We start from the raw sequence: 13249 nt of genomic DNA, 5'->3' as shown, positions 1-13249 counted from the left end.
GCTTCTGTGGTATTGCAAAGGCAAAGACAAATGCTTCCAGCCATCCATTGCACTAATGGATTGGTCATCAGCTGGCTGTCTATGTCCCGCATCAATATAGACCAAAGTACAGAGGGTTAGGCTATGCTATTGTGCACCTACCTGATGCATCAGAAGGTGCGAGGCCCTTGCTAAATTCTGTGCACAGACTTTGAGATCTATACTTTAGACTGTATCTAAACCTGCTCCAACATGGACTGACATTCTGGCCTACTTTCAGCCGATGCGACTTGTCTGTCGCTGAACAGTCGCTTTTTATGTATTCAGCACCTATGTATAATGTTGTAAAAATGCTCTAGAAGCTAAAGTCGCAGAAATGTCACACATATTTGGCCTGCAACTTTCTGTGCGACAAATTCAGACAGGAAAAATCAGTATAAATCCTTAGAAAATTATCCCCCAGTGTCTCCATCTGCTGGCGGTATTGAATAAGCATTGCTGCACTGATGGGGTATGCATTAGACGAAAAAAAAGAAGAAAAAGAAGAATAATACGCCCAGAAAAGAGGCGAAAAGGAGAAAAACGTAAAAAAACGTGAAAAAAAAGTAAGAGGAAGAGAAGGGAAAAAAAGGTGGAAATGGGTTTAAAAGTGATTTCGGCGGAGAAATATATATATATATATATATATATATATATATATATATATATATACGCGCACACACACACATATATATAAACGTATTCTCCGTTGAGATATTGCAGCCGCTGCTGTGTCCAGGCCCAGGAGCCTTAGCACTGTGCTGTGATGTCACTCAATACCACTGACATCACTAGGTGTAAACAACATCTCTCCTTTGCTGTGTATGTGACTATGGAGCTGTTTGGTGATGTCGTCTATTATGGCCTTCATAGAAGCAACAGGAGATTGTTGCATCCATCTAGAACCCTCAGAACTACAGTGCTATGATGTCACTCACTTCCACAGGCCTTGCAGAGTGTAAACAACAACAACCCAGCTTTGTTGTGTATGTAACCATAGGGATTTGTGATGTCACCTAGAACCTTCACAGCAGCGACAGCTTTATGAGGAGCATCAGCACTGCTCTGCCTGAGCAGAACCATCACCGCCATAGGTTGTCAAATAACCCGGATTTAACCCACACAGGTAAGTCCAATGGGGTGCAGGCATGTCCTCTATGCTTACAGCTTCCCGTGGGTGTTGGTTTGATACCGTTTGGGGACAGCCAAGGAGGCATCTGCAGGCAACAAAGGTAGGTGTGTGCTTGTGTGTGTGTTTCCTATGCAGATCCTAAGCCCAGTGTCACATGCAAGTAGGAGGAGTAAGAAGGGTTCCTGGCAAATCCGGGTTATGGATTGCATTTAAAAAGGCCCCGTGGGAGTGCAATGGGCCCCTGTCTTGCTGCTTAGCAATAATGGTATGGGTTTAGGTTCTGCTGTGTGTACTGGTGGTTGACTGCCCCCCAGCCCAGAGTGTGCATGGAAAATTGTCTGGCAGCCTCCCTGACAGCAAGCAGTGATAGTGCCCATGAAGGGGACCTTGTTGGGCCCGCCCCTTTCACGGTTATCGCTTCTCGGCCTTTTGGCTAAGATCAAGTGTAGTATCTGTTCTTATCAGTTTAATATCTGATACGTCCCCTATCTGGGGACCATATATTAAATGGATTTTTGAGAACGGGGGCCGATTTCGAAGCTTGCTTCCGTCGCCCTATGCATTGACCCGATATGGCAGTATCTTCGGGTACAGTGCACCACCCCCTTACAGGGTTAAAAAGAAAGATTCCTACTTTCATTGCTACCTGCTTGCTGGCTAGCCAGCTAGCCAGCCCTGTGGGCCTTGCTGCTGCTGCAGCCAAAAAACAAAAGGTGGTGCTGCTGCTGCTTCTGCTGCTTCTGCTTCTGCTTGTGTCTGGCCCCTGTTGGAGCGTCCAGGCACAGGACTTCTGCTGCTGCTGACTAAATGGCCTCCTTAATTGGATCATTTGAGTAGCCAGCACACCTGTGCAGGTAGGGCATGACATGATAGGCAGCTGCCTTGATAGCGGGTGGGTGCTGAATGTTCCTAATTGACAAAATAAGATTAATGCTTATGAAGAAATATAAAATCTCATCCCTTCCCCAATATCGCGCCACACCCCTACCCCTTAATTCCCTGGTTGAACGTGATGGACATATGTCTTTTTTCGACCGTACTAACTATGTAACTATGTAACATAACATGGGGGGGGGGGGTCTCCTGGCTGTTCACACAGGTGTGTCATTGCTGTACATTGACCATGCATTGCTTCTGTGGTATTGCAAAGGCAAAGACAAATGCTTCCAGCCATCCATTGCACTAATGGATTGGTCATCAGCTGGCTGTCTATGTCCCGCATCAATATAGACCAAAGTACAGAGGGTTAGGCTATGCTATTGTGCACCTACCTGATGCATCAGAAGGTGCGAGGCCCTTGCTAAATTCTGTGCACAGACTTTGAGATCTATACTTTAGACTGTATCTAAACCTGCTCCAACATGGACTGACATTCTGGCCTACTTTCAGCCGATGCGACTTGTCTGTCGCTGAACAGTCGCTTTTTATGTATTCAGCACCTATGTATAATGTTGTAAAAATGCTCTAGAAGCTAAAGTCGCAGAAATGTCACACATATTTGGCCTGCAACTTTCTGTGCGACAAATTCAGACAGGAAAAATCAGTATAAATCCTTAGAAAATTATCCCCCAGTGTCTCCATCTGCTGGCGGTATTGAATAAGCATTGCTGCACTGATGGGGTATGCATTAGACGAAAAAAAAGAAGAAAAAGAAGAATAATACGCCCAGAAAAGAGGCGAAAAGGAGAAAAACGTAAAAAAACGTGAAAAAAAAGTAAGAGGAAGAGAAGGGAAAAAAAGGTGGAAATGGGTTTAAAAGTGATTTCGGCGGAGAAATATATATATATATATATATATATATATATATATATATATATATATACGCGCACACACACACATATATATAAACGTATTCTCCGTTGAGATATTGCAGCCGCTGCTGTGTCCAGGCCCAGGAGCGGAGCCTTAGCACTGTGCTGTGATGTCACTCAATACCACTGACATCACTAGGTGTAAACAACATCTCTCCTTTGCTGTGTATGTGACTATGGAGCTGTTTGGTGATGTCGTCTATTATGGCCTTCATAGAAGCAACAGGAGATTGTTGCATCCATCTAGAACCCTCAGAACTACAGTGCTATGATGTCACTCACTTCCACAGGCCTTGCAGAGTGTAAACAACAACAACCCAGCTTTGTTGTGTATGTAACCATAGGGATTTGTGATGTCACCTAGAACCTTCACAGCAGCGACAGCTTTATGAGGAGCATCAGCACTGCTCTGCCTGAGCAGAACCATCACCGCCATAGGTTGTCAAATAACCCGGATTTAACCCACACAGGTAAGTCCAATGGGGTGCAGGCATGTCCTCTATGCTTACAGCTTCCCGTGGGTGTTGGTTTGATACCGTTTGGGGACAGCCAAGGAGGCATCTGCAGGCAACAAAGGTAGGTGTGTGCTTGTGTGTGTGTTTCCTATGCAGATCCTAAGCCCAGTGTCACATGCAAGTAGGAGGAGTAAGAAGGGTTCCTGGCAAATCCGGGTTATGGATTGCATTTAAAAAGGCCCCGTGGGAGTGCAATGGGCCCCTGTCTTGCTGCTTAGCAATAATGGTATGGGTTTAGGTTCTGCTGTGTGTACTGGTGGTTGACTGCCCCCCAGCCCAGAGTGTGCATGGAAAATTGTCTGGCAGCCTCCCTGACAGCAAGCAGTGATAGTGCCCATGAAGGGGACCTTGTTGGGCCCGCCCCTTTCACGGTTATCGCTTCTCGGCCTTTTGGCTAAGATCAAGTGTAGTATCTGTTCTTATCAGTTTAATATCTGATACGTCCCCTATCTGGGGACCATATATTAAATGGATTTTTGAGAACGGGGGCCGATTTCGAAGCTTGCTTCCGTCGCCCTATGCATTGACCCGATATGGCAGTATCTTCGGGTACAGTGCACCACCCCCTTACAGGGTTAAAAAGAAAGATTCCTACTTTCATTGCTACCTGCTTGCTGGCTAGCCAGCTAGCCAGCCCTGTGGGCCTTGCTGCTGCTGCAGCCAAAAAACAAAAGGTGGTGCTGCTGCTGCTTCTGCTGCTTCTGCTTCTGCTTGTGTCTGGCCCCTGTTGGAGCGTCCAGGCACAGGACTTCTGCTGCTGCTGACTAAATGGCCTCCTTAATTGGATCATTTGAGTAGCCAGCACACCTGTGCAGGTAGGGCATGACATGATAGGCAGCTGCCTTGATAGCGGGTGGGTGCTGAATGTTCCTAATTGACAAAATAAGATTAATGCTTATGAAGAAATATAAAATCTCATCCCTTCCCCAATATCGCGCCACACCCCTACCCCTTAATTCCCTGGTTGAACGTGATGGACATATGTCTTTTTTCGACCGTACTAACTATGTAACTATGTAACATAACATGGGGGGGGGGGGGTCTCCTGGCTGTTCACACAGGTGTGTCATTGCTGTACATTGACCATGCATTGCTTCTGTGGTATTGCAAAGGCAAAGACAAATGCTTCCAGCCATCCATTGCACTAATGGATTGGTCATCAGCTGGCTGTCTATGTCCCGCATCAATATAGACCAAAGTACAGAGGGTTAGGCTATGCTATTGTGCACCTACCTGATGCATCAGAAGGTGCGAGGCCCTTGCTAAATTCTGTGCACAGACTTTGAGATCTATACTTTAGACTGTATCTAAACCTGCTCCAACATGGACTGACATTCTGGCCTACTTTCAGCCGATGCGACTTGTCTGTCGCTGAACAGTCGCTTTTTATGTATTCAGCACCTATGTATAATGTTGTAAAAATGCTCTAGAAGCTAAAGTCGCAGAAATGTCACACATATTTGGCCTGCAACTTTCTGTGCGACAAATTCAGACAGGAAAAATCAGTATAAATCCTTAGAAAATTATCCCCCAGTGTCTCCATCTGCTGGCGGTATTGAATAAGCATTGCTGCACTGATGGGGTATGCATTAGACGAAAAAAAAGAAGAAAAAGAAGAATAATACGCCCAGAAAAGAGGCGAAAAGGAGAAAAACGTAAAAAAACGTGAAAAAAAAGTAAGAGGAAGAGAAGGGAAAAAAAGGTGGAAATGGGTTTAAAAGTGATTTCGGCGGAGAAATATATATATATATATATATATATATATATATATATATATATATACGCGCACACACACACATATATATAAACGTATTCTCCGTTGAGATATTGCAGCCGCTGCTGTGTCCAGGCCCAGGAGCCTTAGCACTGTGCTGTGATGTCACTCAATACCACTGACATCACTAGGTGTAAACAACATCTCTCCTTTGCTGTGTATGTGACTATGGAGCTGTTTGGTGATGTCGTCTATTATGGCCTTCATAGAAGCAACAGGAGATTGTTGCATCCATCTAGAACCCTCAGAACTACAGTGCTATGATGTCACTCACTTCCACAGGCCTTGCAGAGTGTAAACAACAACAACCCAGCTTTGTTGTGTATGTAACCATAGGGATTTGTGATGTCACCTAGAACCTTCACAGCAGCGACAGCTTTATGAGGAGCATCAGCACTGCTCTGCCTGAGCAGAACCATCACCGCCATAGGTTGTCAAATAACCCGGATTTAACCCACACAGGTAAGTCCAATGGGGTGCAGGCATGTCCTCTATGCTTACAGCTTCCCGTGGGTGTTGGTTTGATACCGTTTGGGGACAGCCAAGGAGGCATCTGCAGGCAACAAAGGTAGGTGTGTGCTTGTGTGTGTGTTTCCTATGCAGATCCTAAGCCCAGTGTCACATGCAAGTAGGAGGAGTAAGAAGGGTTCCTGGCAAATCCGGGTTATGGATTGCATTTAAAAAGGCCCCGTGGGAGTGCAATGGGCCCCTGTCTTGCTGCTTAGCAATAATGGTATGGGTTTAGGTTCTGCTGTGTGTACTGGTGGTTGACTGCCCCCCAGCCCAGAGTGTGCATGGAAAATTGTCTGGCAGCCTCCCTGACAGCAAGCAGTGATAGTGCCCATGAAGGGGACCTTGTTGGGCCCGCCCCTTTCACGGTTATCGCTTCTCGGCCTTTTGGCTAAGATCAAGTGTAGTATCTGTTCTTATCAGTTTAATATCTGATACGTCCCCTATCTGGGGACCATATATTAAATGGATTTTTGAGAACGGGGGCCGATTTCGAAGCTTGCTTCCGTCGCCCTATGCATTGACCCGATATGGCAGTATCTTCGGGTACAGTGCACCACCCCCTTACAGGGTTAAAAAGAAAGATTCCTACTTTCATTGCTACCTGCTTGCTGGCTAGCCAGCTAGCCAGCCCTGTGGGCCTTGCTGCTGCTGCAGCCAAAAAACAAAAGGTGGTGCTGCTGCTGCTTCTGCTGCTTCTGCTTCTGCTTGTGTCTGGCCCCTGTTGGAGCGTCCAGGCACAGGACTTCTGCTGCTGCTGACTAAATGGCCTCCTTAATTGGATCATTTGAGTAGCCAGCACACCTGTGCAGGTAGGGCATGACATGATAGGCAGCTGCCTTGATAGCGGGTGGGTGCTGAATGTTCCTAATTGACAAAATAAGATTAATGCTTATGAAGAAATATAAAATCTCATCCCTTCCCCAATATCGCGCCACACCCCTACCCCTTAATTCCCTGGTTGAACGTGATGGACATATGTCTTTTTTCGACCGTACTAACTATGTAACTATGTAACATAACATGGGGGGGGGGGGTCTCCTGGCTGTTCACACAGGTGTGTCATTGCTGTACATTGACCATGCATTGCTTCTGTGGTATTGCAAAGGCAAAGACAAATGCTTCCAGCCATCCATTGCACTAATGGATTGGTCATCAGCTGGCTGTCTATGTCCCGCATCAATATAGACCAAAGTACAGAGGGTTAGGCTATGCTATTGTGCACCTACCTGATGCATCAGAAGGTGCGAGGCCCTTGCTAAATTCTGTGCACAGACTTTGAGATCTATACTTTAGACTGTATCTAAACCTGCTCCAACATGGACTGACATTCTGGCCTACTTTCAGCCGATGCGACTTGTCTGTCGCTGAACAGTCACTTTTTATGTATTCAGCACCTATGTATAATGTTGTAAAAATGCTCTAGAAGCTAAAGTCGCAGAAATGTCACACATATTTGGCCTGCAACTTTCTGTGCGACAAATTCAGACAGGAAAAATCAGTATAAATCCTTAGAAAATTATCCCCCAGTGTCTCCATCTGCTGGCGGTATTGAATAAGCATTGCTGCACTGATGGGGTATGCATTAGACGAAAAAAAAGAAGAAAAAGAAGAATAATACGCCCAGAAAAGAGGCGAAAAGGAGAAAAACGTAAAAAAACGTGAAAAAAAAGTAAGAGGAAGAGAAGGGAAAAAAAGGTGGAAATGGGTTTAAAAGTGATTTCGGCGGAGAAATATATATATATATATATATATATATATATATATATATATATATATACGCGCACACACACACATATATATAAACGTATTCTCCGTTGAGATATTGCAGCCGCTGCTGTGTCCAGGCCCAGGAGCCTTAGCACTGTGCTGTGATGTCACTCAATACCACTGACATCACTAGGTGTAAACAACATCTCTCCTTTGCTGTGTATGTGACTATGGAGCTGTTTGGTGATGTCGTCTATTATGGCCTTCATAGAAGCAACAGGAGATTGTTGCATCCATCTAGAACCCTCAGAACTACAGTGCTATGATGTCACTCACTTCCACAGGCCTTGCAGAGTGTAAACAACAACAACCCAGCTTTGTTGTGTATGTAACCATAGGGATTTGTGATGTCACCTAGAACCTTCACAGCAGCGACAGCTTTATGAGGAGCATCAGCACTGCTCTGCCTGAGCAGAACCATCACCGCCATAGGTTGTCAAATAACCCGGATTTAACCCACACAGGTAAGTCCAATGGGGTGCAGGCATGTCCTCTATGCTTACAGCTTCCCGTGGGTGTTGGTTTGATACCGTTTGGGGACAGCCAAGGAGGCATCTGCAGGCAACAAAGGTAGGTGTGTGCTTGTGTGTGTGTTTCCTATGCAGATCCTAAGCCCAGTGTCACATGCAAGTAGGAGGAGTAAGAAGGGTTCCTGGCAAATCCGGGTTATGGATTGCATTTAAAAAGGCCCCGTGGGAGTGCAATGGGCCCCTGTCTTGCTGCTTAGCAATAATGGTATGGGTTTAGGTTCTGCTGTGTGTACTGGTGGTTGACTGCCCCCCAGCCCAGAGTGTGCATGGAAAATTGTCTGGCAGCCTCCCTGACAGCAAGCAGTGATAGTGCCCATGAAGGGGACCTTGTTGGGCCCGCCCCTTTCACGGTTATCGCTTCTCGGCCTTTTGGCTAAGATCAAGTGTAGTATCTGTTCTTATCAGTTTAATATCTGATACGTCCCCTATCTGGGGACCATATATTAAATGGATTTTTGAGAACGGGGGCCGATTTCGAAGCTTGCTTCCGTCGCCCTATGCATTGACCCGATATGGCAGTATCTTCGGGTACAGTGCACCACCCCCTTACAGGGTTAAAAAGAAAGATTCCTACTTTCATTGCTACCTGCTTGCTGGCTAGCCAGCTAGCCAGCCCTGTGGGCCTTGCTGCTGCTGCAGCCAAAAAACAAAAGGTGGTGCTGCTGCTGCTTCTGCTGCTTCTGCTTCTGCTTGTGTCTGGCCCCTGTTGGAGCGTCCAGGCACAGGACTTCTGCTGCTGCTGACTAAATGGCCTCCTTAATTGGATCATTTGAGTAGCCAGCACACCTGTGCAGGTAGGGCATGACATGATAGGCAGCTGCCTTGATAGCGGGTGGGTGCTGAATGTTCCTAATTGACAAAATAAGATTAATGCTTATGAAGAAATATAAAATCTCATCCCTTCCCCAATATCGCGCCACACCCCTACCCCTTAATTCCCTGGTTGAACGTGATGGACATATGTCTTTTTTCGACCGTACTAACTATGTAACTATGTAACATAACATGGGGGGGGGGGGGTCTCCTGGCTGTTCACACAGGTGTGTCATTGCTGTACATTGACCATGCATTGCTTCTGTGGTATTGCAAAGGCAAAGACAAATGCTTCCAGCCATCCATTGCACTAATGGATTGGTCATCAGCTGGCTGTCTATGTCCCGCATCAATATAGACCAAAGTACAGAGGGTTAGGCTATGCTATTGTGCACCTACCTGATGCATCAGAAGGTGCGAGGCCCTTGCTAAATTCTGTGCACAGACTTTGAGATCTATACTTTAGACTGTATCTAAACCTGCTCCAACATGGACTGACATTCTGGCCTACTTTCAGCCGATGCGACTTGTCTGTCGCTGAACAGTCGCTTTTTATGTATTCAGCACCTATGTATAATGTTGTAAAAATGCTCTAGAAGCTAAAGTCGCAGAAATGTCACACATATTTGGCCTGCAACTTTCTGTGCGACAAATTCAGACAGGAAAAATCAGTATAAATCCTTAGAAAATTATCCCCCAGTGTCTCCATCTGCTGGCGGTATTGAATAAGCATTGCTGCACTGATGGGGTATGCATTAGACGAAAAAAAAGAAGAAAAAGAAGAATAATACGCCCAGAAAAGAGGCGAAAAGGAGAAAAACGTAAAAAAACGTGAAAAAAAAGTAAGAGGAAGAGAAGGGAAAAAAAGGTGGAAATGGGTTTAAAAGTGATTTCGGCGGAGAAATATATATATATATATATATATATATATATATATATATATATATATATACGCGCACACACACACATATATATAAACGTATTCTCCGTTGAGATATTGCAGCCGCTGCTGTGTCCAGGCCCAGGAGCCTTAGCACTGTGCTGTGATGTCACTCAATACCACTGACATCACTAGGTGTAAACAACATCTCTCCTTTGCTGTGTATGTGACTATGGAGCTGTTTGGTGATGTCGTCTATTATGGCCTTCATAGAAGCAACAGGAGATTGTTGCATCCATCTAGAACCCTCAGAACTACAGTGCTATGATGTCACTCACTTCCACAGGCCTTGCAGAGTGTAAACAACAACAACCCAGCTTTGTTGTGTATGTAACCATAGGGATTTGTGATGTCACCTAGAACCTTCACAGCAGCGACAGCTTTATGAGGAGCATCAGCACTGCTCTGCCTGAGCAGAACCATCACCGCCATAGGTTGTCAAATAACCCGGATTTAACCCACACAGGTAAGTCCAATGGGGTGCAGGCATGTCCTCTATGCTTACAGCTTCCCGTGGGTGTTGGTTTGATACCGTTTGGGGACAGCCAAGGAGGCATCTGCAGGCAACAAAGGTAGGTGTGTGCTTGTGTGTGTGTTTCCTATGCAGATCCTAAGCCCAGTGTCACATGCAAGTAGGAGGAGTAAGAAGGGTTCCTGGCAAATCCGGGTTATGGATTGCATTTAAAAAGGCCCCGTGGGAGTGCAATGGGCCCCTGTCTTGCTGCTTAGCAATAATGGTATGGGTTTAGGTTCTGCTGTGTGTACTGGTGGTTGACTGCCCCCCAGCCCAGAGTGTGCATGGAAAATTGTCTGGCAGCCTCCCTGACAGCAAGCAGTGATAGTGCCCATGAAGGGGACCTTGTTGGGCCCGCCCCTTTCACGGTTATCGCTTCTCGGCCTTTTGGCTAAGATCAAGTGTAGTATCTGTTCTTATCAGTTTAATATCTGATACGTCCCCTATCTGGGGACCATATATTAAATGGATTTTTGAGAACGGGGGCCGATTTCGAAGCTTGCTTCCGTCGCCCTATGCATTGACCCGATATGGCAGTATCTTCGGGTACAGTGCACCACCCCCTTACAGGGTTAAAAAGAAAGATTCCTACTTTCATTGCTACCTGCTTGCTGGCTAGCCAGCTAGCCAGCCCTGTGGGCCTTGCTGCTGCTGCAGCCAAAAAACAAAAGGTGGTGCTGCTGCTGCTTCTGCTGCTTCTGCTTCTGCTTGTGTCTGGCCCCTGTTGGAGCGTCCAGGCACAGGACTTCTGCTGCTGCTGACTAAATGGCCTCCTTAATTGGATCATTTGAGTAGCCAGCACACCTGTGCAGGTAGGGCATGACATGATAGGCAGCTGCCTTGATAGCGGGTGGGTGCTGAATGTTCCTAATTGACAAAATAAGATTAATGCTTATGAAGAAATATAAAATCTCATCCCTTCCCCAATATCGCGCCACACCCCTACCCCTTAATTCCCTGGTTGAACGTGATGGACATATGTCTTTTTTCGACCGTACTAACTATGTAACTATGTAACATAACATGGGGGGGGGGGGGTCTCCTGGCTGTTCACACAGGTGTGTCATTGCTGTACATTGACCATGCATTGCTTCTGTGGTATTGCAAAGGCAAAGACAAATGCTTCCAGCCATCCATTGCACTAATGGATTGGTCATCAGCTGGCTGTCTATGTCCCGCATCAATATAGACCAAAGTACAGAGGGTTAGGCTATGCTATTGTGCACCTACCTGATGCATCAGAAGGTGCGAGGCCCTTGCTAAATTCTGTGCACAGACTTTGAGATCTATACTTTAGACTGTATCTAAACCTGCTCCAACATGGACTGACATTCTGGCCTACTTTCAGCCGATGCGACTTGTCTGTCGCTGAACAGTCGCTTTTTATGTATTCAGCACCTATGTATAATGTTGTAAAAATGCTCTAGAAGCTAAAGTCGCAGAAATGTCACACATATTTGGCCTGCAACTTTCTGTGCGACAAATTCAGACAGGAAAAATCAGTATAAATCCTTAGAAAATTATCCCCCAGTGTCTCCATCTGCTGGCGGTATTGAATAAGCATTGCTGCACTGATGGGGTATGCATTAGACGAAAAAAAAGAAGAAAAAGAAGAATAATACGCCCAGAAAAGAGGCGAAAAGGAGAAAAACGTAAAAAAACGTGAAAAAAAAGTAAGAGGAAGAGAAGGGAAAAAAAGGTGGAAATGGGTTTAAAAGTGATTTCGGCGGAGAAATATATATATATATATATATATATATATATATATATATATATATATATACGCGCACACACACACATATATATAAACGTATTCTCCGTTGAGATATTGCAGCCGCTGCTGTGTCCAGGCCCAGGAGCCTTAGCACTGTGCTGTGATGTCACTCAATACCACTGACATCACTAGGTGTAAACAACATCTCTCCTTTGCTGTGTATGTGACTATGGAGCTGTTTGGTGATGTCGTCTATTATGGCCTTCATAGAAGCAACAGGAGATTGTTGCATCCATCTAGAACCCTCAGAACTACAGTGCTATGATGTCACTCACTTCCACAGGCCTTGCAGAGTGTAAACAACAACAACCCAGCTTTGTTGTGTATGTAACCATAGGGATTTGTGATGTCACCTAGAACCTTCACAGCAGCGACAGCTTTATGAGGAGCATCAGCACTGCTCTGCCTGAGCAGAACCATCACCGCCATAGGTTGTCAAATAACCCGGATTTAACCCACACAGGTAAGTCCAATGGGGTGCAGGCATGTCCTCTATGCTTACAGCTTCCCGTGGGTGTTGGTTTGATACCGTTTGGGGACAGCCAAGGAGGCATCTGCAGGCAACAAAGGTAGGTGTGTGCTTGTGTGTGTGTTTCCTATGCAGATCCTAAGCCCAGTGTCACATGCAAGTAGGAGGAGTAAGAAGGGTTCCTGGCAAATCCGGGTTATGGATTGCATTTAAAAAGGCCCCGTGGGAGTGCAATGGGCCCCTGTCTTGCTGCTTAGCAATAATGGTATGGGTTTAGGTTCTGCTGTGTGTACTGGTGGTTGACTGCCCCCCAGCCCAGAGTGTGCATGGAAAATTGTCTGGCAGCCTCCCTGACAGCAAGCAGTGATAGTGCCCATGAAGGGGACCTTGTTGGGCCCGCCCCTTTCACGGTTATCGCTTCTCGGCCTTTTGGCTAAGATCAAGTGTAGTATCTGTTCTTATCAGTTTAATATCTGATACGTCCCCTATCTGGGGACCATATATTAAATGGATTTTTGAGAACGGGGGCCGATTTCGAAGCTTGCTTCCGTCGCCCTATGCATTGACCCGATATGGCAGTATCTTCGGGTACAGTGCACCACCCCCTTACAGGGTTAAAAAGAAAGATTCCTACTTTCATTGCTACCTGCTTGCTGGCTAGCCAGCTAGCCAGCCCTGT

The 13249-nt window shown here is 45.9% G+C and overlaps 6 non-coding genes across 6 annotated transcripts; all 6 read left to right on the top strand.

Annotated features, from left to right (window-relative positions):
• Positions 1-1563: 1563 nt before the first annotated feature.
• On the top strand, positions 1564-1754 carry LOC130326142 (U2 spliceosomal RNA). Its single transcript, XR_008870808.1, has one exon. It is a non-coding gene; the product is annotated as a U2 spliceosomal RNA (small nuclear RNA).
• A 2096-nt stretch (positions 1755-3850) lies between these two features.
• On the top strand, positions 3851-4041 carry LOC130326140 (U2 spliceosomal RNA). The gene has a single exon (XR_008870807.1). It is a non-coding gene; the product is annotated as a U2 spliceosomal RNA (small nuclear RNA).
• Positions 4042-6131: 2090 nt separating this feature from the next.
• Positions 6132-6322, top strand: LOC130326139 (U2 spliceosomal RNA). The gene has a single exon (XR_008870806.1). It is a non-coding gene; the product is annotated as a U2 spliceosomal RNA (small nuclear RNA).
• A 2091-nt stretch (positions 6323-8413) lies between these two features.
• On the top strand, positions 8414-8604 carry LOC130326138 (U2 spliceosomal RNA). The gene has a single exon (XR_008870805.1). It is a non-coding gene; the product is annotated as a U2 spliceosomal RNA (small nuclear RNA).
• Positions 8605-10698: 2094 nt separating this feature from the next.
• LOC130326137 (U2 spliceosomal RNA) lies at positions 10699-10889 on the top strand. Its single transcript, XR_008870804.1, has one exon. It is a non-coding gene; the product is annotated as a U2 spliceosomal RNA (small nuclear RNA).
• A 2094-nt stretch (positions 10890-12983) lies between these two features.
• On the top strand, positions 12984-13174 carry LOC130326136 (U2 spliceosomal RNA). Its single transcript, XR_008870803.1, has one exon. It is a non-coding gene; the product is annotated as a U2 spliceosomal RNA (small nuclear RNA).
• Positions 13175-13249: the final 75 nt, after the last annotated feature.

This window comes from Hyla sarda, unplaced genomic scaffold (genome assembly GCF_029499605.1).
Source record: "Hyla sarda isolate aHylSar1 unplaced genomic scaffold, aHylSar1.hap1 scaffold_2811, whole genome shotgun sequence".
Lineage (NCBI taxonomy): Eukaryota > Metazoa > Chordata > Amphibia > Anura > Hylidae > Hyla > Hyla sarda.
Note: the sequence above shows the minus strand (reverse complement) of the source record. Positions and strands in the feature narration are given on the sequence as shown.